Below are 23,322 nucleotides of genomic sequence, written 5' to 3'. Positions count from 1 at the left end.
TGTAGCCTTATGGTGGGAACAGGGGCAGAAACTAGGTTATGAATTCTGTGGTGATGTGATGTAGCCTACTGATTGTAATTGAGTGAAATATGTAGGTAATTGGCTGTTTTTGGTGCTAGGGCCTGGAGGGCCCCAGCATGTTGCAATTAAGAATATGCTATCATCTACTACCATCTTAAAATGATAATTTAATAGGAAACGTTGTTGGGGAACCAGAGGGCGGAAATCTTTACTCAGACCAGAAGCAGGCCAAGCCAGCTTTGATTACTTATAATTTAACTAGAAACAGAACTATAGCTAACCTCCCAAACTAAACTGCTAAATAGTGTAAAATTAAGATGATGATAAAATAGGTGAATTGCGTTCCCTAACTCCTTATTGAACAAATTTGGATTCATAATTTGTACATTGAAGTCGGTTGTATTTTTTACAAAAATTAATTAATTTCATGATTTTTAGTGACTTTATAATTCCTTATATATTAATTACTTTAAGTTTTTTGATAAGAAAAACTGTTTGAAACAATCAAAAGTGCCACAGAACAATCATTATTTTAAAACTGCTTGAGTCACCTGTTCAGGTTACATAATCAATGGGTATAAAAATAAACATTTTTAGATATTTCTTAAAAAAGAAAGAGTTCTCCATTACATTAGGCCTAATGAAAAACTAAATATCTTTTCTAGAGACATTGAAATGTCAGACATCATCGTTTTCTGCAATCGGTGTACTTCTACATTATAAAAAGAAATACAGTAACGTCTCAAGCCTTTTGGAAAAATATGAAAGTTATTCCTCAGCACACAGGAACATCAAGTTTACACTTGAGGTTGAAAACAACAAGTCATTAAATTTTCTCGACTTAAACATTTCAAAATGCTCTGACGAAAACAAACTGAAATTCTAAATTTACCGAAAACCTAAGACCACAAACCAGACGACACACAATTCCTCACACCATCCTCAAAATCAGAAATTAGCCGCTTATCATAGTTTCGTCGATAGATTATTGTCAATTCCATTGTCTATAGAAGATTACAAGGATGATGTCAACACACTAAAATACATCGCAGTGTCCAATGGGTACAATAGTAATATTATTGACAAACTGATTAAGAAACAAAAAGATAAAAACGTTCACATTGTCAAAAGATCCAACAATCCAATATATATATCCACCGAGTTCGGCACTTACTTAAATAGCACATTGAAGAAGGAAATGTAAAATAACAATGTTATACTATCTTTCAGTACTAACAATAAACTTTCAGGTGTTTTGAGAAATAAAGGGAAAAACCTATTACCGAAAAAACAGAAGGATCTGGTGTTTATAAACTAAATTGTGACAGCTGCCCTAGTTTTTATATTGGACAAACCGCCCGCTCATTAAAAACGAGATATAAGGAACACTTGCCGAAACCATCCATCCACAAACCCAATTCTGCATTTGCCGATCTTCTGATTAATTATAACCACGATGTCTCAAATATTGACAAAACCATCGATGTGCTACATTTTCACAAAAAAAGAGGCCGCTTTCTCGATACTATAGAAGCATATGAGATTTTCAAGGCCGGCAAAAAATCCCCCCAACACAAAATAAAATTAACGAAAAAACGTCGTTTGAATCTGACATAATTTATGAAGCAGCCGCAATGATAGAAGGATTATCAGAAGAAAAGACGCTGATAACAATGTGAGGGGAAGGGGGGAGGGAAAGGACACGGCGACGGTCAGTCTAGACCTACACCCTGAACCCTCGGCCGCGCCGTGAGAATTAGTGTTCTTGTGGCCATACTATATTATTTATTTGTAAATATGTTTGTGCGTGTCTCGTGTATATATTTTCAAGACTTTATGACGACCTCCTATAGGACGATGGCTCACAACTAGGCTCCTAGTTAAAATGACACTTTTTCTTAAAAACTGAATGAAATGTTAATTAAGACTATGCATCTTAAAGAGAATTTTCTAACGATAAATAGTATCTAAAAATCTTTGTAATGGGACAATTATTAATGGTCTTGCTTAAGGTGGTAAACTAAATATATTGTGACCGTAATATAAAAATGTTAACATTTAAATGTAAAACAAATAGACTAATTTAATATAAAAGAGCATAACTCAAAATAATTAACTTTCGAAGAATCGTTCATAATATGATGGATTTCAATATATTATTGCAAAAGGTAAAGAGTTGTGTTGTTTCAGATTAGTTGCATGTAGAGAGAGTCGTAGTAGATTGTTTTTCTTGGAAGAACGGTGGTTGTATATTTTTGGAAATTCCTGAGAATAGCCTCTCCTCCCACCCCTAAAACTTTTCCGCCCAGCAACCAGTTCACCACCGCGCTCCTGTGTTTGTAGATGTTTACCTGTTTCAGTTCGCGTTGTTGTGTGTGACTTGTGCGATGATGTGCTTGTGAGTTGTGATTGTAGCCGACGTTTTTCGTAATGCCGGGCAGTCAAGGGAAGGCACTAAATAGTCAGGCTAGTACGATCGTGCTCAGTGTCGTGCGGTATTTCCAACAGGAGAAAATAAATAATAGGCCGTTAAGGAACGTTAATCAAGTTTTAAAACGGGTTGCGGAAGCTTGTAATATAAGTCAGCGAACAGTGGTAAATATTCGAAACCAGGAGAAAACAGCTGAGAAAAACGATAACGGGAGTCCTGTAATGGCAACACCAGGTAAAAAAAGAAATAAGCAAACACCAGTTACGGATGTAGATAATTTTGACATTGATGCCATAAGACGACATGTATACTCATACTACAATAGGAAAGAAGTTCCAACTGTTCCAAACTATTAAAAAGTCTGAACGAATGTTGAATATTTAAGGGTAAACACACCTCCCTTCGTAACATTTTAAAGAAAATTGGATTTAAGTATAAGAAAATTAACAAACGTAAGGTACTAATTGAGAAATCCGACGTGGCACTTGCAAGATACCGTTTTTTAAGGGCTTCCAAACAGATTGACTGGAGTAAAACTGTATTTTTGGACGAGACATGGATGAATAAAAACACTACGAAAACTACAGGGTGGACTGATGAAACTGTACAGGGTAGTCTGGGGGCACCAATTGGGAAAGGAAGTAGAATTATTGTTTGCCATGCTGGATCAGCAAAAGGGTGGATTAACTCTGAACCACTTATATTCGGTTCAAAAAAGACTAACGACTACCATGAAGAGATGAACTCTAAAACATTTGAAAAATGGTTTCAGGAATCTCTGCTTCCCAACGTTGAAAGAGGGAGCACAATAGTCATGGACAATGCGTCTTATCACTCTCGAATTTTAGATAAAGCTCCAACAATGAAAAATAGAAAAAGTGATATAATTAAGTGGTTAACGATAACGAACAAAGGATTGCCTTTTAACCCTACATTAATTAAACTCAAACTTATGGAACTGGTTAAGAGGGCTAAACCCCACGTCCTCAGTATGTCTTAGATAAAATAGCGGAACAGTTGGGACATAAAACTACTAAGACTTTTCCCGTACAATTGCGAGTACAATCCAATAGAAATGGTGTGGGCTTGGCTTAAAGATTATGTAAAGGAGCGAAATGTGACTTTTAAAATAGGCGATGTTGAAACATTATTGCGGGAAGCAATCGATAAATTTACGCCAGAAATGTGGGCGAGATATGTCTCACAACACGGAAAAATTAGTAAATAATGCCTGGGAAGCAGAAGGTCTGCAACACGAAGACGTGGAACAGTTTATAATTTGTCTGGGTGGGGACGATGATGACTCTGATAGTGACAGTGACAGTGGCAGCGAGGATGAAGATGTTGATGATGATCTCCAAGAGTACGAGTTTCCTCCGGGTGTGTTTGACGACTTGGGTGTTTCGCCGTTGGATTAATAATTCGTCGTTAAGATTGGCAGATCCAGGTAAATGTTTTAACTATTACATTATACAACTGTAAACGCGGCTTATATTTGTCCAATTTAAATTATTTTTTTATATTAATTATCATTAAAGTTTGACCTAACATGTTATGATAAGAAATATTTTTAAAAAATCTCAGATAAAAAAAGTATTTGCAATTTCGAAAGAGCCTTTCTCATGAAGGGCACCTCGAGCCAAAGCGACAAGAAGCGGGCACTCGCCTCGGCGGTGCGACGTTGCCGATACAAAATCCACACGGAACACCAAAAATCCCAAGTGAAAAGTTATCGCGCGCGGACTATAGGAGTGACAACACGTCTTTAAGGCTTGACAATGACACCATGAGTGTCGAAACCGGTCACCATCCAGACGACAGAGGATTACAGTGGCAACAATAAGGTATTTAACCTCTAGAATAATAACATAGTCTGCTGGCGGTACAATAAAACTGGCCATATGCAGCGTTTTTTTTCGCGTGCGGCCAAACAACCCTGGAAGGACGTCGGGAAACGGGGAAGGGCCCAGTGGTGTCGCCGCAATAAGAACAATAAGTGCCGCAATAAGTGGACCCCGGCAATATCCACTTGAAAGAAAAGACTTGCAATACATTGTGTGTAGCTATATAAAATCAGTGGATAGAAAGACGACATTCAGAGAACACAAGCCATGCTACGACTTCATGGTAGGTTTTGAAAAAAGGTGGGTAGCAGAACTATCAAGAGAAAACCTGAAATATTGACTAAAGCAAGGGCTGAAGGACTATCTAATTTCGTAGTGGATGATTTTTTTTATTGTATGAGAACGCTCTTAAGGATAACGGTTTAAAAAAGCACCCAGAAAGGATTTTCAACTTGAACGAAACTGGCCTAGGCACAGATCAGGCCCGCCGAGAGGGGGGGGCAGCGGGGGCATTGCCCAGGGGCCCGGGCCTACAAGGGGCCCGGGCCCGGGCCGGGCCTGGTCTAAAATGTAGTATGTAGTATAAGTAGTTATAACGTAATAATATAATAGAGAATATTGCTGAACGTACTTTTTCAATAATTTCACAATCCATGTTGTATTTAAAATAAAACATTTTTTACGTCTTATTGATGATTTATGATGAAGATTTATTGATGATAATTGTTACAAAAGTTTTAAGTTTAAGGCTTATTGCGTAAGCTGTGGGGCACTGGCACTAATGTCTAATGTGATATTATTACCGACCGCGACGCACGACGGGTGACCAGTGACCATAGAATTTAAACAAACACGGTGTTTATTTAAATTCTATGCGGGTGACGCTCGCTACGATTCGTAGGATTGTATACCCGCCACGGGCAATTTCAGTTTCAGCCTGAGGGAAAAAAGGGAAATTTCGGGCTTCGGCGAGGGAGGAACTGTCGAAGCGAAGTGGAAACACTGTTTTAGTGTCAGTTCGTTGTTTTGATTGTGCAGTGAGTGAGGTTAATGTTCTGTTCTGCTGTTTACCGTGTGAGAAGTGGCGTTGCCGGCGTTGGTTTTTCTAAGCTTGTTTTGTTGTGAAATGACGATCGTTCTGTGTATAGGCCTTGTTTATTAATTAAAAAACTGTGCGTTTCTGAGAGTTTTGTAACTACAACTATGGACCCTTATAAACATAAATCGGGGGCCCTTAAAAGAAAAGAACGAGAAAAGCGACTTGAGGCTAGTAAAAAGGGATTGAGGACGTTATTTGAAGTTGGTTTAAAAAAGAAGATTCTAGTAATGAAGACGTATCATTGGAAAGTGCATCAAGAAGTACAGACATCTGTTGTAAGAATGATAAAGATGACAATCAAATCTCTTCATTTCAAGTTGAAAACGAACAGCCATCCTCAAGTAGGCCTAAGCCTATTCAGCTTGAAACCCCATTATTAAAGTCACAGAATGCAGAGATTACTCTATGTAAGGATAAAGCAGAAACTAGTACTAAAGAACCATTGCTTCAATTTGAGACTTGGGAGAGTGAGCTGTTTTCGATTGAGGATATTCCACCCGAAAGTAGGCCTACTTTAATTAGGCCTAATTTAGTCACAGACACATTATCTGATCAATATGACCTACTACAACTGCCAGGATGTCCAACTTCAGATCAACTTGAAAGTTATGTCCGTAAAGGGCCTAATTTAATTCCTGAATGTTTACCAAGTGATGGTAAACGACCCTTCCCGAAGGTTGTTCTATATTCCAAATCTAAGAATGGAGAAACCCGGCCTAGGGATCGGTTGACATGGAATAAAAGTAATGAATCACTTTTCTGTTTTCCATGCCGTTTATTTGGTCGTAGTAGCAATGACAGTTCTGAAAAAAATCGCTCAGTACTAATGAGCAACGAAGGTTGGAAAAAAGAATATACTTGGAGAAAGTTATATGACAAGCTACCTAACCATGAAGTGAGTGAACACCATAAAACTTGCTATTTAGAGTGGAGAAAACTAGAGAGGCGACTAAAAGAAGGTTCAGACATTGGTTCTCAATTAGACAAAGAATTGAAAGAAAGAACAAAATATTGGAATAAACTGTTAGAACGTATTTTAGCAGTTATTTTGTTTTTGGCTGAACGAGGTTTGCCCTTGAGAGGATCATCGTCAAAAATCGGTGACCCGCAAAATGGAAACTTTTTAGGGATCATTGAACTACTTTCCGTGTATGACCCGGTTCTGCTTGAACACGTAACAAAAGTGAGGGAGTGTCAAAAAGATGGAAAAAGAATTCAAGCACATTATCTATCATGGCAAATCCAAAATGAGTTTATAGAAACATGTGCCAATAAAGTAGTAAATGTTATTTTGGCTGAAAGGGAAAAAGCCAAATACTACTCAATTTTAGTTGATGCAACCCCTGATGTTTCTCACGAAGAGCAGATTACATTTGTGTTAAGATACATTTTTGAAAATGAAGACGGTTTCAAAATTTCAGAAAGATTTCTTAGTTATGTCAGTTTGTGTGAAAAAACAGGCCAAGACATTGCAGATGCGATATTAAAGGAACTAGCCAACCATGGGATTCCCTTAAACGATTGTCGAGGTCAAGGTTTTGACAATGGCGCAAACATGGCTGGCATTTACAAAGGAGTGCAGGCACTGATACTTCAAAAGAATCCATATGCTCTGTTTTCAAACTGTGCCGCTCACAGCCTTAATTTGTGTGGTGCCAATGCTGCTGAATGCTGCACAGAAGCAGTGACATTTTTTGGAATACTGCAGCGTTTGTACAATTTTTTTTCGAAATCTCCTACCAGGTGGAAAATTCTGGAAGAAGAAATTAATTGTTCTCTCCATAACCTGTCTGAAACACGGTGGTCAGCTAGGGTTTACGCAGTGAAACCACTAGCCCAAAATCTTCCTGGAGTCAAACGAGCTGTTTCCAGATGCACAGAGCTAAATCTGAGCGCTGACGCAAAATCAGAACTTAACGGAATTGAGAAATACCTCCAATCTTTCAATTGTACTTTAATGTGTTCCGTTTGGTACAAAATATTATTGCCAATCGATCACTTTAACAAAATACTGCAGAAAAGAGATGCAACCCTTGATGTAGAGATTTCTAACATTGAAAGCCTATTACAAGAGTTGAAGGATTTAAGAGAAAAATTTGACAAAATTTTGACGGAGACTAAACTTGTTACTCAAGCTATGTCTGCTATAGACAAAAACACAGAAACGACACTGAATGAACGAAGACGTAAAAAAAGGAAAATTTTCTTTGATGAAGAATGTGAAGAAGAAAAAACTGATGATGGAAACGAGGACGAAACCAAGCAAGAAAGAGATTTTAGAATTAATGTTTTTTATACAATTATTGACGCAGTGATAGCTGGATTGACCCATAGATTTAAAACCGCAAGAGAGCTAAATGATATTTTTAAAATATTGTGGCAATACCTCTCATCTACAGAAGAGACAATAGTTGAGGATTCCAACCGACTTTCAGTTACTTTTCCAGAAGATATATCAAAGGATATTAAAGAAGAAATAATCCATCTGAAAACAATCCATCGAACAAATTTAGGAAGCACGGCACTGAAACCATTTGACCTTCTAAACAAATTAAAGGAAATGAAGCTTGATTGTCTTTTCCCCAATGTTTGTGTGGCGTTAAGAATTTTTTTGACATTACCTGTGACAGTTGCTGGGGCCGAAAGAGTTTTCAGTAGTTTGAAACGGATCAAAAACTTTAATCGTTCTACAATGGGACAAGAAAGACTGTGTGGCCTTACAACACTTGCTATGGAAAGTGATCTAGCACGGCAAATTGACTTTAGTGAAATTATTGTAGAGTTTGCAAACAAGAAAGCGAGAAATTAAATTAAATCCTATCTGGCCTGATTATGTAATGATCTGAAGTTCCCTCAGATCATTAACTTTTAGGAAAATGAAAGTTACGCAAACTGCTAACTCATTTTAGTAGGCAATTTAGTAGGTAACTCATAAAGTTATGCAATTCTCCTTACTGTACTTTATGTAGAGAATGAGTAATAATTGTTTATCCATATACAGATTATTGAACGTGTAACCTTTTTCACCTAAAATTGCTTAATGTATGCATTAAAGGGAATATATGTAATTGTTCACTCGAGACCAACTATTAATAAACTAGTAACTAGTTTTAATTTTTAAATTGTGCCTTAATCATGCCTTGAACCTTTGTATTCAGATATTTATTTTTTTACCATCAAATTATAACCTAGTAACTCTTAGTGGGTTTCTTCGACTAAGCTTGGCATTGGCTTGGGCTTGAACTACCGGGCGTCCGGTAACCCACAGTGAACGTGTTAACAGCAATAAACAGTATTTAAGTATGAAAATATAGATATCTCTAACTAGCTTCTTATTTAAAAAGCTAGAGATCTTTAAATAACAGATCTCTTTCGAAAAAAAAGAAAAGTCCTTTATGGCCTTAAAAATGTATTTAAACTCTGAGATTGTGTGATAAGTGCTATCAATAAGTTTAAGACCATCAACCGCCGCGCCGGCGCCGTTGCGTTTGGTGGATGGGGGAGTGGAGTGGGCCCGCGGCAACGATTGCCCAGGGGCCCGAGATTTCTCTCTGCGGGCCTGGCACAGATCCTACCAAGGGTAGGAGGTTTGTTCCTAAAAGAGCAAAGGTTTCCTATTCTACAGCAGGAGGTGCTGGTAGACTGAAATACAGTGTTAGTAGTGGGGGTAGAAGGTTATCTTCACATCCGCTGATTTCGAGATTTAAAGTTTTAACGGATGTTTGGTGATTTTATGTGGAAAAACATGTGATTGGTGACGTTTTGTAGATAATTAGCGTATGTCGTCACAAGTGCAGCAGGTGGTACCAGAATGCAGGTGGTAGCAGCAGGTGGTAATGTTAAGAAGTCATACACCAAAAAGTATAAAAAACACGAAGCTATTAGTTTTTCATATTACGTTGTACAGCCTGAAAAAGATTATGCAAGACCTGTAACATATACTTTGGTGACGATGTACCCTTGTTTGAAGTTCCGTCCTAATCTAGCCATATCAGTATAGTTTTCCCCTTAAGATTGCCTCCCACCTGCGTGACGGGTAATTTGGTAATTTGATAATATTTAATATAGAAATAAATCGATTAATTTACTTGGCCTACGTGACAAAATGCTGTTTAAGAGTACATACAAAGTTCCTGTTGGGACTTGCTTATGGGGATGGCGTCAATGCGATGACGCAAACATGTCTCGTATATCTCCGGGGAAGTTCAGGAGCCGAGGGTGAGTTCGGCAGCCAATGGGAGAGCTCGAAACACACGGGTTAGGTGTGTGAGGTGAGCGGTGAGCAGGGACTAGGATAGGCAAGGCAGTCGAGGTATAGCAGCCTAGATGAATACACGTTTTTGTTTCGGCTCCGCATATAGTAGTGATTGGTACAGTCGAAGTGCAGTTTGAAGGACGACCATTCGTAGCGATTCCGTTGGTGTAGTGTTTTGAAGAAGATTGGTAAGAGGCAGCTTGTGTGGGCCCGATAAAATCAATTATAAGTAACAGACATAGGGCCTAATCACGAACCGACAACGTGTTGAGATGCCACCGGTACGTCTACAGAGTCGAGACCTTCGTCTGGATACAGGCCTGCTGCGTGACCGTGGAACGACACGTCAACGAGGGAACTTCAGATCATTACATAATCAGGCCAGATAGGATTTAATTTAATTTACTTACATAGCCATACATATCTATAACTTACAATCATATAGGTACTCTAAGTTAATTAAAATTTTGTAACCGGTCACTAAACTTAAAACAATATGTTCGATTTTGAATTGTGTATTTTATAAATCATTATGTTTAAATAAATGTCAATTTTTGTTCTTAACTTCATGTTTTTTATTTTTCATGTTTACCGTACAGCAATAGATCCTGAGTATGAAATAAACAATGAGGTAGCTTAACTTATTAGAACCCGAATAATTGGAAATAAATTTTAATTTTATTCAAAGATAAATCAAAAGACCGTAGCAGAATGGCGTACATCGTAGTGGCTAATTATTAAAGTTAAACTTTTAATAACTAAAAAGAACACAATATGCTATACAGGTATCAGGAAAAATAAACAATCAATTTCATTCAGGAAACATGGACTTAGATGATAGTGATATACCTCTGTCACAAATGCTGAACAATACAGAGACTGAACCACTTAGTAAAGCGAACCTAGATAGAGAGATATCAAATTGTGATGAAATTTTAATAGATGCTAACGACATTGATGTTGAAAATCAGAACCAAGTAGGCCTAAATGATAGTATGGATAGTGACATGATTAGTAATAATGGGGAAGGGAAATTCCGATAATAAGGCAATAGGTCTAAATGTTTGCTTTGATAAATAACATGAACAGCAGCATTAATGCTTAGTTTAATGTTATAGATAGTGATTGAGTTTGATGCCATGGATGCTTAGATAAACGAAGCAAAAAATGAAATGATAATATGTGTGTCCGACAAAATAAATATTTTGGAAAAGAGTACTGACCAAAAAATAGAGGTACTGTAGTAAGAACAGAATGTAGGAAATTGAAAGAAGTTGTGTTTGGTAAGGTAGAATGGCTTGAGAAACAGGTAACAGGGAGGGGGGGGGGAACAGGAAGCAGGGTATGCAAACTGTAGACGTAAGGTGTGGGAACGTTGGTAAGAAAGTACATAAGATTAGGAATGAATTAGTACAGTCAATAGGGGAGAATAGGGAACAAATGAATGACTTGTCAGTTGGTCATCGTCAAATTGTGAAAGAATTTAAGTCTTTGTCTTGAAAAAAGTAATAACAAGTTAAATTTACACTCATACTATTTTTTTAATAAGTTAAATCAACAGATATGTGTGATAGTGTATTTATTTTGTTTAAATATTAAGTACAACATATATATATATATATATATATATATATATATATATATATATATATATATTAGATATGTTTTATTAGTTTCGTCACTGTCCTCAGCCAGGTAATGTTAAGTTTTCAGGTTGTTCAAATGAAGAAAAATGTTTTTAAAATAAACGTAATACATATGAATGTGTTCATTTACCCTTATGTTCCTTACCAACACCTAGTTTTAATAAACTACTTGTATTTAATTCAAAATAACTGAAATCGATGAGTCACCTGATGTCAAATTCGTCTGCAAGCAGTTCAACAAATTGCCTCCAGAAAGTCAGACGACAACAAAAAACTCCCATCAACCCCTACTTTGTGTGAGAAACGGCAGAAGTTTGATACTGTGCAAGTTTTAAAATGAATTTTCGCAATACAATACTGTGAATTAGATAAAATCAAGTAAAACTAGGTGAGTACCTTAATCACTTTAGTTACTTTATTATTTCAGATAATCATCACAATTGTGAATCTAACAAGGCCATAGTTGAAGACACCGATGAAAGTTGACATAACCTCAAAGGTTTGTTTGTCGAATTCAATTTAGGTTAGAGCATTGTGGAAGCTAAATGCAAAGAACGTCAAGTTTCGCTACGATCAGTTTCGTTACGTGATGAAACTGATTTACCATTAGTCAGGTTACGTAACGTGACGAAACTGATTAACGTCACGTGACGAAACTGATTAAAACGTAATGAAACTGAGGGTTTTGGTTAAATAATAAGTACATTAACAATACTTGCTTCCAGTAAGTCTGAATTAGTTTAAAATACATCATATAATGTATTATTACAGAAATTAGCTAATTTATCGAAACATTTCCATAAGAAAAATAGCTATTCAGATGACCAACGTGATATTTTCACAGGATTTTTAGAAGAGGGGGGTTTAGACCATGATGTAAGGATAAAGACAAGGTGTGTGCATAGTCAGCTGATGTTACGTCAGCGAGCTTGTCGCTAGGGCTTCAAACTAAGATGTGTGTTTTTAGGGTTTGGAGTATTAACAATGGGGAAAACCACTAAAAGAAACGTTAAAACCCAATCTGAAAAGTATGCTAGGCAAAGTAAACTTACTGCTGCACGCCAAAAAAAGTACTGAGATAGAATGACTGATGAAAAAAGAAGAGTATAGAAGAAAAGCAAAAGAAAGATACCACAGTCGAAAGGCAAAAAATTAAGTGAGATTGATTAAAGACTTAAGTGTCAAGGAACAAAAAGGAAAGAGGAAACAATGGAAAATGGACTCAAGAAAGTACTGAGAAAAGAAAAAGATGGAGCAACAAGCTGTCGCCAACCCCCACCCCCCAAAATCAGAAGTAGATGAAGTCGAAGAACATTTGACCAGACAGGCTATCCTCGGAAGAAAAAAAGTGGGACGTGACAAGGCAAAGGCCTACAGGGAGTTTAAGGAAAAAAAAATGAAAAAATCAAAGAACTTGAAAGAAAATTATCAACAAAAAAAACGTCTTCAAAGAGAAAAAGACAAAAAAAACAAAAAGTATCCCCGGCAGTTAAAAAACGCCTCTTTGTCGAGTTCGCTCTAGAAAAGCAAATAAAAACTCAATTAAAAAGTGTAATCCCGAAGTCTAAAGAAAGCAATATCTTAAGGAAGTCTATTGGAACAAAAATAATAAAAAAATATAGAATCCAAAATCACTTGAAGGCCTTTTTACCGTACACAATTAATAAACATGAAAATAATGCAAGCGACACGGTAAATGTTACAATACAAAATAATAAAACTCAACTATGTTGAAATCACTTTTGTTAATTTTGTTAACTTATTGTATTTTTTTCAATGTAACGCAAATACTAACAAGCATAGCCACCAGTGCTACGGGAATTCAGTTAACTTCAAAATCGAGTGTTATTATTACATGCCATAATAATGATGTAAAGAATGTGTCTTGCTAGTAACTTATAGAAGCTCATGTTTAAATTGGCAAAACTTATATTTTGTTCGCTTATAGGTAACACTAAAACAAGGTCGTATAACAAGTTTTTTTTATTGGGCAAAAAATTCAATTCTTAAGATAAAAACCACGTTTTCCACCGCCAGTTTGAAACAGCTTTGATATGGCTAATATCTGGTAAATTTATGAGTAACACTATAACGAGGTTTCATACTAAATTTCATGATATTCGAACTAAAAACGCATAGTTTATAGCTTAATTACCATGTTTTAAATTGATCGATTTATTTATTAACATTGACAATAATTATCTCAAATTCTAGAAGTTGCCCAAAGGTACTTTGTAAGTACCCGCTATTTTCTGCATCTATATACCAAAATAAAATATAATCAGTAAAAAAACGTAATAGAACAAAAGAGGGTTCAAGGAAAATTCCCTGTTTGGTTGCCGGACTATTCCCAATTTACAAATCAACAAATTACAAGAAAAATTATTGATTTATTGATTGATGATCTATACCTATAATTTTTTGAAACCCAATAATTAATATTTTCCATGAAAGCCAGTACGTTACCGACTGTTTTCTTATAAATACATAAAACATAACATAATCACTAAAGATATAGGTAGGGCTTTGATGAGACTTTTTTATAATTAAAATTACTCTTTTTTGGGGGGGTCTATAACTAGCTACATCCTATGATTTAAATTATAATTAGCGTAAATGAAAGCCATTGGTTTATTGAGCATTTTGATACCAAAAACAGTAGAAAAGAACTACAGAATATTCTTAGGAAGAATTATATAAATCATTTTCATTTATTAGATACCCCTCTTTGTCATAGAAAAAATAAATAAAAGTAATTGTTTACACATTATTCTGAAGTTATCATTGATCCAACAAAGATCCATATAGGTGCATTGGATGCACAATTTTAAGATCTACAACTTTTGTAAAATGTATCATGGCCTTTTTCCAGAGATTTTAGCACAAAGTTGAAAAAAATAGGGATAGAACATATTTTTTATCTAAATGATTAACTTTAAAAAGAAATACTGGCTTTAAAACACACAATATATAGTTAAAATATGATATTTTCCTGCATAGAATTTCACTGTGAGTATTTTAAAAGTGTTTGCACTGCTGTAGGTAGCATGGTATTTTCATAACATAGTTTTAAGTAAAAGCTTACACTGTAAATTACGTTTTCCGCCATTTTCCAAGATGGCGGCTATTGCCCAAGGGTACCAAAAAAGTACCCGGTGGTTTTATGGTCTACATACCCTATATAACTCAAAACAACAATAAAAAAAACTTAATAGAACAAAACCAGGTTAGGGACAAAATCCTCATTTGGCTGCCGGACTAAAATCTATGCTGATCAGTCTGGATTTTATTCCCACTTCTTGTATTGTAAGAGTGTGTTTGATTATTAAAAGATACATCTTTTTTTCAATTTAAAAATCTTTCTGTTAACTTTTTTTGTCATACTCTTACAGTTTCAGTATTACAAGGGCCTGACATTTTTCAACGAGCATGTATCCCTGAATTAATTTTGGAAAGTACTCCTTCTACGTGTTGATCCCAAGTCAGGGTTTCATCAATCTTCAATCCAAGAACATTTGTAGTATTTTTTATATCAATAATTTGCCCCTGACAGACTAACCGTGGGTAATGCTTGAAATTTTTTTATTGATATGGGGTAAAATGGGTGTATAATGCTTTAAAAATCGAAAGATCGATTTTTGATTTCAGGTCATGCCACACACATATTTCTGACAGAAACCCCTCATGTATGACGAAAATGCTATCAAGGAGGCAAATCAAGAAATTGTAACAGGAAGCTCAGTTTATGCTGTAGCTAAAAAGTATAATATTCCGTACAAAACCCTGAGATGATGGTGTGAAATTCTCCCAAATGTGTCTGGTTTTGGGAAGACAACAGTGCTGTCAAAAGAAGAGGAAAAATCTATTGTAGAAGCTCTAGTGTTTTCAGTAAAATGTGGATATCCACTTGAAAGAAAAGACTTGCAATACATTGTGTGTAGCTATATAAAATCAGTGGATAGAAAGACGACATTCAGAGAACACAAGCCATGCAAGCCATGCTACGACTTCATGGTAGGTTTTGAAAAAAGGTGGGTAGCAGAACTATCAAGAGAAAACCTGAAATATTGACTAAAGCAAGGGCTGAAGGACTATCTAATTTCGTAGTGGATGATTTTTTTTATTGTATGAGAACGCTCTTAAGGATAACGGTTTAAAAAAGCACCCAGAAAGGATTTTCAACTTGAACGAAACTGGCCTAGGCACAGATCAGGCCCGCCGAGAGGGGGGGGGGCAGCGGGGGCATTGCCCAGGGGCCCGGGCCTACAAGGGGCCCGGGCCCGGGCCGGGCCTGGTCTAAAATGTAGTATGTAGTATAAGTAGTTATAACGTAATAATATAATAGAGAATATTGCTGAACGTACTTTTTCAATAATTTCACAATCCATGTTGTATTTAAAATAAAACATTTTTTACGTCTTATTGATGATTTATGATGAAGATTTATTGATGATAATTGTTACAAAAGTTTTAAGTTTAAGGCTTATTGCGTAAGCTGTGGGGCACTGGCACTAATGTCTAATGTGATATTATTACCGACCGCGACGCACGACGGGTGACCAGTGACCATAGAATTTAAACAAACACGGTGTTTATTTAAATTCTATGCGGGTGACGCTCGCTACGATTCGTAGGATTGTATACCCGCCACGGGCAATTTCAGTTTCAGCCTGAGGGAAAAAAGGGAAATTTCGGGCTTCGGCGAGGGAGGAACTGTCGAAGCGAAGTGGAAACACTGTTTTAGTGTCAGTTCGTTGTTTTGATTGTGCAGTGAGTGAGGTTAATGTTCTGTTCTGCTGTTTACCGTGTGAGAAGTGGCGTTGCCGGCGTTGGTTTTTCTAAGCTTGTTTTGTTGTGAAATGACGATCGTTCTGTGTATAGGCCTTGTTTATTAATTAAAAAACTGTGCGTTTCTGAGAGTTTTGTAACTACAACTATGGACCCTTATAAACATAAATCGGGGGCCCTTAAAAGAAAAGAACGAGAAAAGCGACTTGATGCTAGTAAAAAGGGATTGAGGACGTTCTTTGAAGTTGGTTTAAAAAAGAAGATTCTAGTAATGAAGACGTATCATTGGAAAGTGCATCAAGAAGTACAGACATCTGTTGTAAGAATGATAAAGATGACAATCAAATCTCTTCATTTCAAGTTGAAAACGAACAGCCATCCTCAAGTAGGCCTAAGCCTATTCAGCTTGAAACCCCATTATTAAAGTCACAGAATGCAGAGATTACTCTATGTAAGGATAAAGCAGAAACTAGTACTAAAGAACCATTGCTTCAATTTGAGACTTGTGAGAGTGAGCTGTTTTCGATTGAGGATATTCCACCCGAAAGTAGGCCTACTTTAATTAGGCCTAATTTAGTCACAGACACATTATCTGATCAATATGACCTACTACAACTGCCAGGATGTCCAACTTCAGATCAACTTGAAAGTTATGTCCGTAAAGGGTCTAATTTAATTCCTGAATGTTTACCAAGTGATGGTAAACGACCCTTCCCGAAGGTTGTTCTATATTCCAAATCTAAGAATGGAGAAACCCGGCCTAGGGATCGGTTGACATGGAATAAAAGTAATGAATCACTTTTCTGTTTTCCATGCCGTTTATTTGGTCGTAGTAGCAATGACAGTTCTGAAAAAAATCGCTCAGTACTAATGAGCAACGAAGGTTGGAAAAAAGAATATACTTGGAGAAAGTTATATGACAAGCTACCTAACCATGAAGTGAGTGAACACCATAAAACTTGCTATTTAGAGTGGAGAAAACTAGAGAGGCGACTAAAAGAAGGTTCAGACATTGGTTCTCAATTAGACAAAGAATTGAAAGAAAGAACAAAATATTGGAATAAACTGTTAGAACGTATTTTAGCAGTTATTTTGTTTTTGGCTGAACGAGGTTTGCCCTTGAGAGGATCATCGTCAAAAATCGGTGACCCGCAAAATGGAAACTTTTTAGGGATCATTGAACTACTTTCCGTGTATGACCCGGTTCTGCTTGAACACGTAACAAAAGTGAGGGAGTGTCAAAAAGATGGAAAAAGAATTCAAGCACATTATCTATCATGGCAAATCCAAAATGAGTTTATAGAAACATGTGCCAATAAAGTAGTAAATGTTATTTTGGCTGAAAGGGAAAAAGCCAAATACTACTCAATTTTAGTTGATGCAACCCCTGATGTTTCTCACGAAGAGCAGATTACATTTGTGTTAAGATACATTTTTGAAAATGAAGACGGTTTCAAAATTTCAGAAAGATTTCTTAGTTATGTCAGTTTGTGTGAAAAAACAGGCCAAGACATTGCAGATGCGATATTAAAGGAACTAGCCAACCATGGGATTCCCTTAAACGATTGTCGAGGTCAAGGTTTTGACAATGGCGCAAACATGGCTGGCATTTACAAAGGAGTGCAGGCACTGATACTTCAAAAGAATCCATATGCTCTGTTTTCAAACTGTGCCGCTCACAGCCTTAATTTGTGTGGTGCCAATGCTGCTGAATGCTGCACAGAAGCAGTGACATTTTTTGGAATACTGCAGCGTTTGTACAATTTTTTTTCGAAATCTCCTACCAGGTGGAAAATTCTGGAAGAAGAAATTAATTGTTCTCTCCATAACCTGTCTGAAACACGGTGGTCAGCTAGGGTTTACGCAGTGAAACCACTAGCCCAAAATCTTCCTGGAGTCAAACGAGCTGTTTCCAGATGCACAGAGCTAAATCTGAGCGCTGACGCAAAATCAGAACTTAACGGAATTGAGAAATACCTCCAATCTTTCAATTGTACTTTAATGTGTTCCGTTTGGTACAAAATATTATTGCCAATCGATCACTTTAACAAAATACTGCAGAAAAGAGATGCAACCCTTGATGTAGAGATTTCTAACATTGAAAGCCTATTACAAGAGTTGAAGGATTTAAGAGAAAAATTTGACAAAATTTTGACGGAGACTAAACTTGTTACTCAAGCTATGTCTGCTATAGACAAAAACACAGAAACGACACTGAATGAACGAAGACGTAAAAAAAGGAAAATTTTCTTTGATGAAGAATGTGAAGAAGAAAAAACTGATGATGGAAACGAGGACGAAACCAAGCAAGAAAGAGATTTTAGAATTAATGTTTTTTATACAATTATTGACGCAGTGATAGCTGGATTGACCCATAGATTTAAAACCGCAAGAGAGCTAAATGATATTTTTAAAATATTGTGGCAATACCTCTCATCTACAGAAGAGACAATAGTTGAGGATTCCAACCGACTTTCAGTTACTTTTCCAGAAGATATATCAAAGGATATTAAAGAAGAAATAATCCATCTGAAAACAATCCATCGAACAAATTTAGGAAGCACGGCACTGAAACCATTTGACCTTCTAAACAAATTAAAGGAAATGAAGCTTGATTGTCTTTTCCCCAATGTTTGTGTGGCGTTAAGAATTTTTTTGACATTACCTGTGACAGTTGCTGGGGCCGAAAGAGTTTTCAGTAGTTTGAAACGGATCAAAAACTTTAATCGTTCTACAATGGGACAAGAAAGACTGTGTGGCCTTACAACACTTGCTATGGAAAGTGATCTAGCACGGCAAATTGACTTTAGTGAAATTATTGTAGAGTTTGCAAACAAGAAAGCGAGAAATTAAATTAAATCCTATCTGGCCTGATTATGTAATGATCTGAAGTTCCCTCAGATCATTAACTTTTAGGAAAATGAAAGTTACGCAAACTGCTAACTCATTTTAGTAGGCAATTTAGTAGGTAACTCATAAAGTTATGCAATTCTCCTTACTGTACTTTATGTAGAGAATGAGTAATAATTGTTTATCCATATACAGATTATTGAACGTGTAACCTTTTTCACCTAAAATTGCTTAATGTATGCATTAAAGGGAATATATGTAATTGTTCACTCGAGACCAACTATTAATAAACTAGTAACTAGTTTTAATTTTTAAATTGTGCCTTAATCATGCCTTGAACCTTTGTATTCAGATATTTATTTTTTTACCATCAAATTATAACCTAGTAACTCTTAGTGGGTTTCTTCGACTAAGCTTGGCATTGGCTTGGGCTTGAACTACCGGGCGTCCGGTAACCCACAGTGAACGTGTTAACAGCAATAAACAGTATTTAAGTATGAAAATATAGATATCTCTAACTAGCTTCTTATTTAAAAAGCTAGAGATCTTTAAATAACAGATCTCTTTCGAAAAAAAAGAAAAGTCCTTTATGGCCTTAAAAATGTATTTAAACTCTGAGATTGTGTGATAAGTGCTATTAATAAGTTTAAGACCATCAACCGCCGCGCCGGCGCCGTTGCGTTTGGTGGATGGGGGAGTGGAGTGGGCCCGCGGCAACGATTGCCCAGGGGCCCGAGATTTCTCTCTGCGGGCCTGGCACAGATCCTACCAAGGGTAGGAGGTTTGTTCCTAAAAGAGCAAAGGTTTCCTATTCTACAGCAGGAGGTGCTGGTAGACTGAAATACAGTGTTAGTAGTGGGGGTAGAAGGTTATCTTCACATCCGCTGATTTCGAGATTTAAAGTTTTAACGGATGTTTGGTGATTTTATGTGGAAAAACATCTGATTGGTGACGTTTTGTAGATAATTAGCGTATGTCGTCACAAGTGCAGCAGGTGGTACCAGAATGCAGGTGGTAGCAGCAGGTGGTAATGTTAAGAAGTCATACATTAAAAAGTATAAAAAACACGAAGCTATTAGTTTTTCATATTACGTTGTACAGCCTGAAAAAGATTATGCAAGACCTGTAACATATACTTTGGTGACGATGTACCCTTGTTTGAAGTTCCGTCCTAATCTAGCCATATCAGTATAGTTTTCCCCTTAAGATTGCCTCCCACCTGCGTGACGGGTAATTTGGTAATTTGATAATATTTAATATAGAAATAAATCGATTAATTTACTTGGCCTACGTGACAAAATGCTGTTTAAGAGTACATACAAAGTTCCTGTTGGGACTTGCTTATGGGGATGGCGTCAATGCGATGACGCAAACATGTCTCGTATATCTCCGGGGAAGTTCAGGAGCCGAGGGTGAGTTCGGCAGCCAATGGGAGAGCTCGAAACACACGGGTTAGGTGTGTGAGGTGAGCGGTGAGCAGGGACTAGGATAGGCAAGGCAGTCGAGGTATAGCAGCCTAGATGAATACACGTTTTTGTTTCGGCTCCGCATATAGTAGTGATTGGTACAGTCGAAGTGCAGTTTGAAGGACGACCATTCGTAGCGATTCCGTTGGTGTAGTGTTTTGAAGAAGATTGGTAAGAGGCAGCTTGTGTGGGCCCGATAAAACCAATTATAAGTAACAGACATAGGGGCTAATCACGAACCGACAACGTGTTGAGATGCCACCGGTACGTCTACAGAGTCGAGACCTTCGTCTGGATACAGGCCTGCTGCGTGACCGTGGAACGACACGTCAACGAGGGAACTTCAGATCATTACATAATCAGGCCAGATAGGATTTAATTTAATTTACTTACATAGCCATACATATCTATAACTTACAATCATATAGGTACTCTAAGTTAATTAAAATTTTGTAACCGGTCACTAAACTTAAAACAATATGTTCGATTTTGAATTGTGTATTTTATAAATCATTATGTTTAAATAAATGTCAATTTTTGTTCTTAACTTCATGTTTTTTATTTTTCATGTTTACCGTACAGCAATAGATCCTGAGTATGAAATAAACAATGAGGTAGCTTAACTTATTAGAACCCGAATAATTGGAAATAAATTTTAATTTTATTCAAAGATAAATCAAAAGACCGTAGCAGAATGGCGTACATCGTAGTGGCTAATTATTAAAGTTAAACTTTTAATAACTAAAAAGAACACAATATGCTATACAGGTATCAGGAATAATAAACAATCAATTTCATTCAGGAAACATGGACTTAGATGATAGTGATATACCTCTGTCACAAATGCTGAACAATACAGAGACTGAACCACTTAGTAAAGCGAACCTAGATAGAGAGATATCAAATTGTGATGAAATTTTAATAGATGCTAACGACATTGATGTTGAAAATCAGAACCAAGTAGGCCTAAATGATAGTATGGATAGTGACATGATTAGTAATAATGGGGAAGGGAAATTCCGATAATAAGGCAATAGGTCTAAATGTTTGCTTTGATAAATAACATGAACAGCAGCATTAATGCTTAGTTTAATGTTATAGATAGTGATTGAGTTTGATGCCATGGATGCTTAGATAAACGAAGCAAAAAATGAAATGATAATATGTGTGTCCGACAAAATAAATATTTTGGAAAAGAGTACTGACCAAAAAATAGAGGTACTGTAGTAAGAACAGAATGTAGGAAATTGAAAGAAGTTGTGTTTGGTAAGGTAGAATGGCTTGAGAAACAGGTTATTGGACGAAATCAAATAGAAAAGTAGACAAAGTTAAGCAGGGTATGCAAACTGTAGACGTAAGGTGTGGGAACGTTGGTAAGAAAGTACATAAGATTAGGAATGAATTAGTACAGTCAATAGGGGAGAATAGGGAACAAATGAATGACTTGTCAGTTGGTCATCGTCAAATTGTGAAAGAATTTAAGTCTTTGTCTTGAAAAAAGTAATAACAAGTTAAATTTACACTCATACTATTTTTTTAATAAGTTAAATCAACAGATATGTGTGATAGTGTATTTATTTTGTTTAAATATTAAGTACAACATATATATATATATGCATATATATATATATATATATATTAGATATGTTTTATTAGTTTCGTCACTGTCCTCAGCCAGGTAATGTTAAGTTTTCAGGTTGTTCAAATGAAGAAAAATGTTTTTAAAATAAACGTAATACATATGAATGTGTTCATTTACCCTTATGTTCCTTACCAACACCTAGTTTTAATAAACTACTTGTATTTAATTCAAAATAACTGAAATCGATGAGTCACCTGATGTCAAATTCGTCTGCAAGCAGTTCAACAAATTGCCTCCAGAAAGTCAGACGACAACAAAAAACTCCCATCAACCCCTACTTTGTGTGAGAAACGGCAGAAGTTTGATACTGTGCAAGTTTTAAAATGAATTTTCGCAATACAATACTGTGAATTAGATAAAATCAAGTAAAACTAGGTGAGTACCTTAATCACTTTAGTTACTTTATTATTTCAGATAATCATCACTATTGTGAATCTAACAAGGCCATAGTTGAAGACACCGATGAAAGTTGACATAACCTCAAAGGTTTGTTTGTCGAATTCAATTTAGGTTAGAGCATTGTGGAAGCTAAATGCAAAGAACGTCAAGTTTCGCTACGATCAGTTTCGTTACGTGATGAAACTGATTTACCATTAGTCAGGTTACGTAACGTGACGAAACTGATTAACGTCACGTGACGAAACTGATTAAAACGTAATGAAACTGAGGGTTTTGGTTAAATAATAAGTACATTAACAATACTTGCTTCCAGTAAGTCTGAATTAGTTTAAAATACATCATATAATGTATTATTACAGAAATTAGCTAATTTATCGAAAAATTTCCATAAGAAAAATAGCTATTCAGATGACCAACGTGATATTTTCACAGGATTTTTAGAAGAGGGGGGTTTAGACCATGATGTAAGGATAAAGACAAGGTGTGTGCATAGTCAGCTGATGTTACGTCAGCGAGCTTGTCGCTAGGGCTTCAAACTAAGATGTGTGTTTTTAGGGTTTGGAGTATTAACAATGGGGAAAACCACTAAAAGAAACGTTAAAACCCAATCTGAAAAGTATGCTAGGCAAAGTAAACTTACTGCTGCACGCCAAAAAAAGTACTGAGATAGAATGACTGATGAAAAAAGAAGAGTATAGAAGAAAAGCAAAAGAAAGATACCACAGTCGAAAGGCAAAAAATTAAGTGAGATTGATTAAAGACTTAAGTGTCAAGGAACAAAAAGGAAAGAGGAAACAATGGAAAATGGACTCAAGAAAGTACTGAGAAAAGAAAAAGATGGAGCAACAAGCTGTCGCCAACCCCCACCCCCCAAAATCAGA

Source organism: Macrosteles quadrilineatus, unplaced genomic scaffold (genome assembly GCF_028750875.1).
Source record: "Macrosteles quadrilineatus isolate MER2022 unplaced genomic scaffold, UCM_ALF_1.0 Scaffold_2__2_contigs__length_208266976, whole genome shotgun sequence".
Taxonomy (NCBI): domain Eukaryota; kingdom Metazoa; phylum Arthropoda; class Insecta; order Hemiptera; family Cicadellidae; genus Macrosteles; species Macrosteles quadrilineatus.
This window is presented reverse-complemented; position numbering follows the sequence as displayed.